This window comes from Schistocerca gregaria, chromosome 5 (assembly GCF_023897955.1).
Source record: "Schistocerca gregaria isolate iqSchGreg1 chromosome 5, iqSchGreg1.2, whole genome shotgun sequence".
Taxonomy (NCBI): domain Eukaryota; kingdom Metazoa; phylum Arthropoda; class Insecta; order Orthoptera; family Acrididae; genus Schistocerca; species Schistocerca gregaria.
The window spans coordinates 619,072,035-619,085,369 of NC_064924.1; positions in this window are offsets into that span (position 1 = coordinate 619,072,035).

Sequence of the window (13,335 nt, forward strand, 5' to 3'; positions counted from 1 at the left end):
ATTTATAAAATATTTAAAAAATGCAATAAGTTGTAGCGCTTCCTTATCCCATCCAAACTAAATCAACTAACCAGGATGAGGTATGGAGTATTTCTGCTGTGACACGTTACTATCTGGGACATGCTAACGGTGCAGTTGTTCTTTGTGAATTGTTGCATACGGAGGACTACTCTGACCAATTCACAGAGAAGATGTGCAGAAATTTTTCTTCTTCCCTGGCCTGACAAAAGAAGACGTTTACTTACCTCGCGTCGAAAGCTGCGTCGATGCACCCACTGACTTGGCCCTCCACCGTCCACAGATCTTAACACACTCCCAACAAGCAGTGAATAATGAAATGGAGAGTGGGAATGTCTCAGCACTACTACAATGAAAGTCTCAAAATAAAGGGACGTAGTCGGATTCTACTGTTCTCAGGGTCAAAACCAGGAAAATGAATTTTATAATAAAAGGCCCTTTGAGAGTCAATCTGACTGCAATGTATGCATCTGATATAGCCGATTCTAATTATCGCTTATTGAGCACCACACCAATTATTGAACTATACGAAAAAATGAAAATTAGTTACAAACAACGTCGTGCACCCACGTTATTCAGCATGCGAGCGTCGCTAGAAATATTCGGATTTAGCTTATGATGTGTTCGATATGCCTGCCAGCATTGGCAATGATATGGCGCAGACGAATAGCAAAATTCTGCGTGACCCGTCATGCCGACAGACACGCGGTCCGCTGACAGTTCTGCACACCAGCTTCTTGAGGCCCTTGGACTTGGTCCCATACACAGCTGTGCTCTTCGTGTCGCTCCAGGAAGTGACTACTGCCATAATTTGGGACAAGCTAACCGTTTTCAGCTCAGAAATGGTTTTATGGTTATTGTTCTTGTTTTTAATATACTTCACTAAAATGATTCGCCTGTGTTCACATACGGAGAATATGGCGTCGGCCAATGGAGGTCCACGCCAGTCGCCTCTGGGTACTCCACAGCCAGAATGTGACCCACAAAGTGCTCCTCCAGGACATCAAACATCTCCTTCTTCGATGAGATCGAGTTCCGTATTGCATGAACCACATGTTGTCGAAATCAGGGTTACTTTGGATAATGGGGATGAAATCATCTTCCAAAACCTTCACGTACAGCTCGGTAGTCAACATGCCATCAAGGAATATCGCACCAACTATACATTGACTAGACATTGCGCACGACACAGTCGCCAGTTGAGGGTGAAGAGACTTCTCGATCGCGAAATGCTAATTGTCAGTCCCTGACATGCGCAAATTTTGCTTATTGACAAACCCATCCAAAGGAAAGTGGGCTTCGTCGCTTAGCTGTGCGCATATTAACTGTCATCATGCCCCGCCACCAACCGTGTAGTTTGAACGTCCTAACGCAAACCGTTCGGATGTAGTGGCGGTTTTATTTCATATAGTTCAATGATTGTCGCCATATATATATATATATATATATATATATATATATATATATATATATATATATATATATATATATATATGCTTTTGATGAGTCTACAGCATCGTGACCAAAGGTTTTCAGAGGCAGTTCAAGGATCAGTTAACTTATACGTGAACTTAAGAATCGTAAATTGTGCACACGTATGGCATGCCAGAATACCAGCCTACCTGTTTCGCGCCCGGTCAGCACGATTGGTTTATTCAGTCCGCTAATGATTTACAGTATTAATTGAAATCTCTAATGAGCTTTGAGCGTGAATTTAGAATTATTGAAGGTTAATTAGAAAGCCGGCAGTTGGATACTGTCGTCAGCGTAGCTGGTGGCATGTACGGGGTAATTATAATTAAAATTTCGCTACCTGAGAGGACCCACATAACAGAAGAGTGATTATAGGACAATCAAAGCTGTTGGATACGTTTGGACACGCGAAAGAGAAATAAGAAATAAAACATTGAAAGAAACACATTTAAACTTCCACATGAGACGGTAATATTTTTTAACTGTTTACCATATTTACGTTCCAGGTTACAAGCGTTACTCAATGCGACAACTATCTGTATTCACGACAACCTGTAACCGCACTCTGAGATTGTTCTACTTCTGATCGAAACTACGGTGGACCACGGAACGTCCAGCGGTCAAAACACAGTTTGTGACTGCTTGAAGGTCACACATTGTGTCGGGCATTCTCAGCCGTGGCAATAGCAACTTCAACAATTCCTTGCGCAAAGGGCTATCGGCCTCTCCCAGGAGCGTTTCCCAAATTGCTAGTTAACTCGAACTACCGAATACACTGTCTTCTTCAACGCCAGCGCTGAAAGACGACCTTTCCATCTACCTTCAAAGTATTAATTCTCGCCAAGAGCAGCGGCGCTGTTACTGTTGTTTTGATAAATCAGCCTTGCGAGTAAAGACCTGCTCACCACGTCCGTGCCCGTATTACCTCTCTGCATCTGTAATGCACACTGGCGACTGTGTCTCAACCATACGTCGCTGTACCAGTACCGGCCCGTAACGGCAAACCATGACACTAACACTGTTTACAATGCAAATCCTGCAGCGCATACTCTGAAAATCATCCCTATAAAGCTGGGTATACATACGGAAAATAGGTTTCGTTGTACACTGTTGCGAAAGTATAATCATAACCAACCTGTATAAACATTTAAACAGTAAATATAAATAATTCAAGTGATGCCGTTCGTCCCTAACGACGTAGGTGGGCCCCTGCTCTCTCTAAATCCGCGATCATCTGTTTCTTCGCCAAGCCCAGTTGAGAAAGGAGGAGTAACACCTTAAAAACGATCATCTCAATGGCGGAAGAGACGGACAATGGCACGGTGAAAGTGGCAGAAGAAACAACTCTCCCTAATCAAAAAAATGGTTCAAATGGCTCTGAGCACTATGGGACTTAACTTGTAAGGTCATCAGTCCCCTATAACTTAGAACGACTTAAACCTAACTAACCTAAGGACATCACACACATCCCTGCCCGAAGCAGGATTCGAACCTGCGACCGTAGCGGTCGCGCGGTTCCAGACTGTAGCGCCTAGAACCGCTCGCCCCCCCCCCACCCCCACCCCGACCGGATCTCCTTAATCTACGATGGGGATGAAATCCACGAGCTTCTTTCTCATGCCTGATGGCTGCCTGAAGTCCTTAACGGTGGACGGGGCGTAGTAGGTAGAAACTTACCGCTTCTGTGCCCGCGAAGGTTGAAGAAGGATGAAACAGACATAGAGCCTTCAGTCTTCGCAGTTCCTACGCCACTGAAAACTACTGTGTGCACCGAGCGGGGAGGTGCGACGGGAGTAGAACTGTGTATCCTGGGAACTAATACTGACAAGCCGGCATGTAGACGAAGGTGAAAAAAGCCATGGCACACCTCTTAATATCGTGTCGAACGTACTACTTCCCAGCGTAGCGCAGCAGCTGGGAGTGGTAACGACTCAACAAGTCGTCGGAAGTCTGCTGCAGATATAGTGAGCCACGCTGCCTTTACAGCCGTCCATAATTACGAAAGTGTTCAAATGGTTCAAATGACTCTGAGCACTATCGGACTTAACATCTATAGTCATTAGTCCCCTAGAACTTAAAACTACTTAAACTAAACTAACCAAAGGACATCACACAACACCCAGTCACCACGAGGCAGAGAAAATCCCTGACCCCGCCGGGAATCGAACCCGGGAACCCGAGCGTGGGAAGCGAGAACGCTACCTCACGACCACGAGCTGCGGACGAAAGTGTTCCTGTTGTAGAATTCTGTGTACCAACTCACACATAAATGTGTACGAACGCACCCACAAATCTTTGTTGGGATTCATGTCGGGCGATCTGGAGGCCAAATCATTCGCTGGAACTGTCCAGAATGTTCTTCAATCCAATTGCTGACAGTTGTGACCCTATGGCATGGTGTATTGGGGAATATGAAGTCCATGAACGGTTGCAAATTGTCTCCAAGTAGCCGAACATAACCATTTCTAGCCAATGATTAGTACAGATTGACCAAAACACCTAGCCCAATCCATGTAAACACAGCTCATATGTAGCCACCACCAGCTTGGACAGTGCCTTGTTGACATCTTAGGTGTATGGCTTCGTGGTGTCTGCTCTATACTCGAACTCTACCATCAGCTCTTACCAACTGAAATTGGGACTCATCTAACGAGGCCACTGTTCTCCAGTAGTCTGTGATCCAACAGATAAGATCACGAGTGCAGGGCCACGAGATGTCGTGCTTTCAGCAAAGGCACCCGCGTCGGTCGCCTGCCATAGACCATTAACGACAAATTTCGCCTCAGAGTCGTAACAGAGACGTTTACTGCACGTCCCGCAATGATTTCTGCGGTTTTTTGACGCAATATTGCTTGTCTGCTAGCACTAACAACTACGGCTAAGCGTTGCTGCTCTCGGTTGTCATGTGAAGGCTGTCGGCCACTGCCTTGTCTGTGACGAGAGGTAATATCTGTGATTTCGTGTTCTCAACACACTCTTGACAATGTTGATCTCCGACTATTGAAATGCCCAACGATTTCCCATATGGAATGTCCCATGCGTCTTACTCCAACTACCATTCTGCGTTAAAAATCTGTTAATTCACATCATGTGGCCACAACCACACCGGAAAACGTTTCACATCAATCACCTGAGTATAGATGACTGCTCCGCCAGTATGTTGCTCTTTTCTACCTTGTGTACGTGGTACTAATGCACCTATACATATGTCCATGTCGCTATCACATGATTTTTGTCACTTCAGTATTATTGTTTTTGGAAGAGGCTGTAAGACAATGCATGTGCTATGCTGGAGATTGGGCAGTGCAGTTTAGGATCCGCTCTCCTCACTATGTGAGGGAAAGGGGCTGGAAAAGGTATTATTAGATATAGGCAGCACATATACATATACACACTATGTGATCAAAAGTATCCAGACACCCCCAAAACATACGTTTGTCATATTACGTGCATTGTGTTGCCACGTACTGCCAGGTAGTCCCCATAAGCGACCTCAGTAGTCATTGGACATCGTGAGAGAGCAGAATGGGGAGCTCCGCGGAACTCACGGACTTGGAATGTGGTCAGGTGATTGAATGTCACTTGTGTCAGTACGCGAGATTTACACACTCGTAAACGTGTCTAGGTCCACTGTTTCCGATGCTATAGTGAAGTGGAAACGTGAAGAGATACGTACAGCACAAAAATCGTACAGCCCGACCTCGTCTGTTGACTGACAGAGAAAGCCGACTGTTGAAGAGGGTCGTAACCTGTAATAGGCAGACGTCTATCCAGATCAAGACACAGGAATTCCAAAATACATCAGGATCCGCTGCAAGTACTATGACAGTCAGGCGGGAGGTGAGAAAACGTGGATTTCATGGTCCAGCGGCTGCTCATAAGCCAAACATCACGCTAGTAAATGCCAAACGACGGCTCGCTTGGTGTAAGGAGCATAAACATTGGGCGATTGATAAGTGGAAAAACGTTGTGTGGAGTGACGAATCACGATACACAATGTGGCGATCCTATGGCAGGGTGTGTGTATGGCGAATGCCCGGTGTACATCATGTGCCAGCGTGTGTAGTGCCAACAGTAAAAACGGAAGTGGTGGAGTTTCGGTATGGTCCTGTTTTTCACCCTTGTTGGTTTGGGTGGCACTGTCACAGCACAGGCCTACTTTCATGTTTTAAGCACCTTCTTGCTTCCCACTGTTCAACAGCAACTCGCGGATGGCGATTGCATCTTTCAACACAATCGAGCACCTGTTCATAATGCGCGTTCTCTGGTGGAGTGATTACACTACAATAACGTCCCTGTAGTGGACTGCCTGCACAGAGTCTTGACCTGAATCCAATAGAACACTTTTGGGTTGATTCGGAACGCCGACTTCGTGCCAGGCCTCATCGACCGACATCGATACCTCTCCTCAGTGCAGCACTCCGTGAAGAACAGGCTGCCATTCCCCAAGAAACCTTCCAGCACCGCATTGAACGTACGATTGCGAGAGTGGAAGCTGTCATCAAGTTTAAGGGTGGGCCAGCACCTTATAGAAAGAATTCCAGCATTAAAGATGGAGGGCGCCACGAACTTATGAGTCATTTTCTTCTAGATGTCCGGATACTTTTGATCACATAATATGTATACTCAAGAGCAAAAGGGACTGGTACACCTTCCTAATATCGTTAAGCATGCACAAGTGCCACGACACGACGTGGCATGGACTCGACTAATGTCTGAAGTAGTGCTGGAGGGGACTGACACCATGAACTCTGCAGGGCTGTCCATAAGTCCGTAAGAGTACGAGGGGTGGAGATCTCTTCTCAACAGCACGTTGCAAAAAATCCCAGTTATGCTCAATAATTTCCATTTCTGGGGAGTTTGGTGGGCATCGGAAGCGTCTGAACTCAGAGGAGTGTTCCTGGTGTCACTCTGTAGCATTCCTGGAAGTGTGGGGTGTCGAATTATCCTGCTGGAATTGCCTACGTCCGTTGGATGATCGAACAGGATGCTTACGTACATGTTTGTGGCCGCGCGGTCCCTTTCTGGGTTTTAAACCAACAACAACCTGTCAACTCGTCCCAGCAGATCACCGACAGGAAAGCCGAGCAGAAACCTACCGTACAGATACATGCACCAGGCTGCATACAACGTAACTAGTCTAAAAATCGTCATTTTGATTGAAGGTGGAAATACTGGCAAAACTTCGGTATATTGTGAAATTTAGAATCACAAGTTGACTGCCAGTGAAACGTCCCTTTTGAACAATTATACAAGACTGTGCTTAAACTGACACACAACATTTTTAGCGCAACGCAATCTGACTTCCGAAAATCCCAATAAAAGAATGGCCCTGACTAATATTAACCTATACGTTTCACAAATCACTTACCTCACAAAAATCTTGGTTACTCGAACTACTGCAATACAGCGAGAACCACTACTGACAGCCAAATAAAAGTTTCAAACTACGGAACGCACTACCTACTGATAGGGATAGTTAGCAAATGAAAGATTTTAATAGACAACAAACAATGTATTTACCTTAATATCATCAAAAGTCATAATATATATAGCAGTTCATGACACCCAGTCTTACAAATTTCAAAACTCCGTCATTTCTCTCCCCACATCCACCACTGCTGGCGGCTCACCACCAACTGCGCAACGCTACGCACTGTTAACGTCCATCTGCCAAGCACTACAATGGCAGACAACAATGCAAACTACCCACAGACTGCGCACAGCACAGTCAGTGATTTTTTTCATACAGAGCGCTACGTGGCGTTACCAATACAAAAACCTAAACAGCCTACTTATATAGCCCCCATGCTCCCCACAAAAAATTTTACAAATTGTTTTGGGCAGTGGCCAATACAGATTTGAATTTTTTTTTCATAATTACAATAACAAAGAAATGAAATGCACACACCTATCGATACAACGTTGGTCAAAACGAAAGTTTTGTCACAGTCCATAAAGACAGTCCTGATAGTTCATCACAGTAAAATAGCAGTGTTTTTTGCTCAATGTCTGAGCAGTAAAAGAAAATGCACACAGAAGTAGTGGATTTCCATGCAGTCTTGAAGAAGTAGTGTTGTCCTTCCAACGGAAAGACAGTGCTGACTCTTGACATGCAGACAGGTAATGGGCCACAATAGAGCAAACCCACAGCAGAGTCAGTCGAAGTTTTGAAGAATATTGGTAGGTAGATCATCACAGAGCAGATGTAGTCTTGTTAGAGATTATGGTATTGGTGGCCCACCAGAAATAATGGTGCTAGTGGGCCATCAAAGATGCAGACCCACAGTAGTCCTTGTAGAAATAATGGTATTAGCAGTCCATCAAAGATGCAGAACCACTGTAGTCCTTGAAGAAATAATGGTATTGGTGGGCCATCAAAGATGCAGACCCACCGTAGTCCTTGCAGAGACGGCCAGCAGCCATCTGCTGCGACTGTGCAGGTGCACAATCACCATTGAAGAGTCTTGGGGGGAATATAGGAAGTCTATGAATCACCACTTGTGTACTCACAAAACTTTTTGCAATATCCTAGAACCAGCAATGCTGTTAACCAGTCCCTTGCTGAATTATCAACACATGTGCAAACACTATCAGTCCCTACTTCTCACATATTGTCCATATACTATGACCAACAGAGACGTGTTGAGTGAAATGTAACTTACAAGTTACTTAATTTGATGAACTGGTGACAGTTAAAATTTTATAACATATGAATACAATAACAAAGGTACAAAATACATCATCAAAGAACATAACAATACAGATAACATTTGTAGTAATAGGGGCTTTACAAAGGAATAGAAATAAACATATACATCAGTGTTACAGGAATTATGACGTAAGTAAATACATAAAAGATCAGAATAACTTTTGAAGCATCAACTTCACACATGAGCATTAAAACAAAACAGAATAAATAATGTGTAAACATCTTTACTAAGTAAATAACATATTATTAGAAAAATTCTACAACATAAATCTTATTAGCTAAACACATACAGACAGAAAACACACAAATTCACATAGTGTAATAACACAAAAATACAGGACAGGGTTTGTTTTCAGTGTAACATTTGTTACTGCAGTCCAACCCAAAACTTCATTCCATAGATATTTCGTCTTACTTCAACATTTGTTTCCACCAAAAAAATCCTATCCAAGCATGCTTTCTGTATTTATATATTCACATATTTCTTACCTCATTATTTATTTTCCAGTATCTTACCGCATCATTTATTTCCAAGAAAATTCTACCTAAACCTGTTGTCCCTAAACCCTACTTTTTTGTTCAAACCCTTTTTCAAAATACTTTTTTTGCCAAACCATTTTCTTATGGCTTCTCAATGCATGTCATCCAATTCATCACAACTCGTTCTCATATGTAGTCTACCCCCTCTTAAGCTAACTTAAATCTACTGAGCTCAGATGATAAACTGAGGGAAGAGCCAATGCAGCAGCACAAAACAATTAATACAAACAGCAATGAAAAAAATTGAAATTGCTAAGGCAAGCAGCATAAATTAGCAAAGCAAATACAATATTACAACTAATATAAGGCAATGCACCAAAAACAAGAAAAATAAATCCACAGTAAAACTGGTTTAACAGAGTAATGCAAAGTCAAATTCAGTAACATTATGCCTGGCAAAGGGCAGCAGCAAATGCAATAACTTATATCTAAACATGACAAAGCTGAAGCAGAAAAATATTACACTGAAGATGGCTGTGTCTAATACCTATCTCACATCTTAACACTAGAGTGATATGTCAACTTGACTTACTCTAGAAGACAAGTTACCAAACTGTTAAAAGATTATTTTTGCAATTCCTGTGAAAGGAAATGTCTATTTGTGCTCTCTTTTCTACGAAAGTAGATCATAAAATTATTCTTTACTGGGTCTGTAGACAGAAAATATTTATATTATTACATCTATCAAATTTTATTTTAACTAATGCTGCAGTGCAGCTAGAAACTAGATATTAAACAAAATGTGCAATCTCTCAACTGCAAAACACAAGAGATGTAAAATGTTTCTCATAATTTCATTAGGAATTTTAGTAAATATCATAAATGAACAGCTCCACAGTCTAATCATATGTTTTCAAGTTTGAGCGTGTCGTATTTGCGATGTTTTCTACAAAAAAATGTCAATAGCGAGGATAATGGCCTCTTTTTCTTTCTCCACCTAATGGCTTTCTTTTGTCAAATGACTATCTCTTAGCTGGGCGCCAAAAACGCATTACGTCAAGGTCACTTACCTTTCTTTCTGAAATATTTACGACAGCAGTTTCCGCTACAGTGACAATCTCATTTAAAAATATTTTCACAGGTTGAGAATTTGCGTTACAAATGTGTAGAAAATAAAATCCTACAAATATAACAGTGTCAAAAAAATTTTCGGCGGCGTTGTGATACATTTACGCATATACATACATTTCATAATTCTGAAAGTACGATTCTTGGTTTCCTACATCCTTTTCCACAAATCAGAGTCTCTAACCATTACTCATTATTCCTTACCTTATTATACATATACATATCCGTCGACACTTCTTCAATATTTCATCATAAGAAATACGTAGCATAACCAAATCCTCATATACGGTAGCATCATCTTATTGACCATAAACATACCTCAACAGCATAATACACATTGTCGTCGTAATAATACCATAACATCTCAGTCAATTCTCAAAATCGTCGTAGCTTCCTCCAATAATTTCAAAACCTAAAAAATTCTCTGCTCATTTCAATAGTGTCATCTACCTCGAACGTACTTTAAAAATCATGACCTCATACCAAATACATCATTCAAAGCTCTCATAGTATCACAATGGTTCCGAAAAATATGAAGGGTTCACACACTACAGACAAAATACAATTTCATAAGTGTGAAGTTATCCAGCTGTGTAAATGCGTAAACATCTATCACTGATGTAGTAAAAAAAAGTTTGTCTCTCTAAGTTAAATGATCAGATAGCTGTGTAATTTATGTGTTGAGAAATATGGTGTGTAAAGTTGTATAAGCAAATACCATATTAGCTAGGTCTCCTTGTGTTTGCCAGAAACATGGTACACAATTAAGGGTGTACCCCCCTGAGGATTAATGTAATTATACCATCAGGTGTTACAGATTACAGCAATGGAATGAAATGTATCAGGGAAAACCTTTGTATCGTTGTAATTCAAAAATCTTTAGAAATAAATGTTTGAAGTACAAAATTAATCACTCAAATACGTGTGCTGTAGCGCTAAACTGTGCGTCTTGTTGTAAGATAATCTCTGTGGAAGTGTCGTAGTTATCGTCCTCAGAAAGCTAACTTCTGCAGAAGTCAATGTACTTACCAAATGATAAACAAAACTGAAATGCTCCGTGTATAGATATCTTAGTTAATAAGCTTATTGCCGTGATGAAGAAAGTACTGTGCTGTAACGTATTATTGTGCTACAGAAAAGGCTGTCTCATTGTAGCTATACCACAAACGTTACTACTAAAACATGTTTTACTTTTCAGAATAATACGGAAAAACTGTGCAGATATAAAACAGATACACCGCAAAAGCAACATTGTAAATTGTCACTCATTGGTAGCGTCGTGATAAAATCGTGTAGCTGTCACATAAACTAACCACTGTGTCATCTGATATCTCACAGAAACTACCTTAAATCCAGAATGTATTTTCAAGTAAACCAAAATGTAGCATTAAAACCTCATTAGCAGAGTAGGCTGTTTAGGTTTTTATATTGATAACGCTACGTAGCGCTCTGTATGAAAAAAGCACTGGCTGTACTGTGCGCAGTCTGTGGGTAGTTTGCATTGTTGTCTACCATAGTAGTGTTGGGCAGATGGATGTTAACAGCGTGTAGTGTTGGGCAGTTGGAGGTGAGCCGCCAGCAGTGGTGGATGTGGGGAGAGAAATGGCGGAGTTTTGAAATTTGTAAGACTGGATGTCATGAACTGCTATATATATTATGACTTTTGATGATATTAAGGTAAATATATTGTTTGTTCTCTATTAAAATCTTTCATTTGCTAACTATCCCTATCAGTAGTTAGTGCCTTCCGTAGTTTGAATCTTTTATTTAGCTGTCAGTAGTGACGCTGTCTGTATTGCAGTAGTTCGAGTAACTAGGATTTTTGTGAGGTAAGTGATTTGTAAAAGGTATAGGTTAATGTTAGTCAGGGCCATTCTTGTGTAGGGATTTTTGAAAGTCAGATTGCGTCGCGCTAAAAATATTGTGTGTCAGTTTATGTCTGTGCTAATCCTAACACAGCTATACCCAAATCCTTTCATTCACTTTAGCAAGGTTACGGTAACGTAATTGCCGAAATCTGAACAGCTACTAAACGCTTAATGTTCTTAAATGAAAATGCTCTCCATACTATTAAGTTTAACAGTATCTAGAAGCACCCAAGTCTTTAGTCACCAATTTGCTCAATATGCCACAAGGAATTACTGTCTTTTCTCATACACAAAATTGCTTAAAAATCCGTACTTTCTATTAAAAAAAAACGGAAGAAATTTGCATTAAGTTTAAATCACTTTTGAGGCATGTAGCACAACTAAATCCGGCAAACTATAATTCCCTCGGATCTCCTATTACACACGACCGTACCATTGAAAGGGTGGGCTCCGACTCTTACATTGGTTAAGCATTCTATATCTCCAAGAGAAAAGACGCGCGAAGAATACTCCGTTCTGATTGGTCAGTTTTCTCTAAGACCAATAGAAAAACATTATTCTCCCGCTTTTCATGACTAATCAACCAATAAATAACGCGCATTCGAACTGTACTTTCTCCCGAAATAAATATTTAACATTGTGGTGCTTTATTTAAACTTTACGCGCTTAACTACTTTCATTTGCACTCGAATTAGCTTTCTTTTTATCATAAACCTTCTTAACACATTATGATACAAAATTCCCCGTCGTTTGCATTCACACTGTGTTAAAAATTTCTCACGCTAGTTCGTACAGCGTTTGTTAGTATAACGATGATCTTCATAATTACTTTAGACCGCATTCACGCATCATTCACAACACTAAAAACCATATACAAAACTGTACAAACACAAATAAACAAAAAACCTTCAACAATTAAACAAATCGATTCACAATAACATTCTCTTGGCCTGTTTCTTGAATGTCTCTGTCGGCTACTGCACTCTGGTGGACAAAAATCTGTCATTGTGCATGTATGAGTCATTCTCCCAACGCACAGGCTCGAGACAGGAGCAATATAAAGGCGCCACGCCTCAGTGTCACATTTCAGAGTCGAATCTAGATGTATCAGGGTCTCATATCACTCGTACTGCACAAGCCCCACACCATTACGGAGCCTCTACCAGCTCTAACAGTCTGCTGCTAACATACAGGGTCCAAGGGTTCATGAGGTTTTCTTCATAGCCGTGCAAGACCATCCGCAACATTTTGCGAGTCATCTACAGTCCATTGTAGCTGTTGAAGGGGCCCAGGCAAGGCGTAAAGCTTTGTGTCGTGCAGTCGTCAAAGGTAGACGAGTCGACTTTCGGCTACAAATGCCCATATAGATGATGCTTCGTCGAATAGTTTGCACGCTGACACTTGATGATGGCCCAGCAATGAAATCTGCAGCAATTTGCTGAAAGGTTGCACTTCTGTCACGCTGAACGATTCTCTTCAGTCGTCGTTGGTCCCGTTCCTGCAGGATCTATTTCCGGCCGTAGCAAATTCGGGGATTTGATGATTTACCGGATTCCTGATATACGCAGAACACTCGTGAAGTGGTCGTACGGGAAAATCTCCGCTTCACCGCTACCTCGGAGATGCTGTGTCCCATTTCTCATGCGCCGACTATAA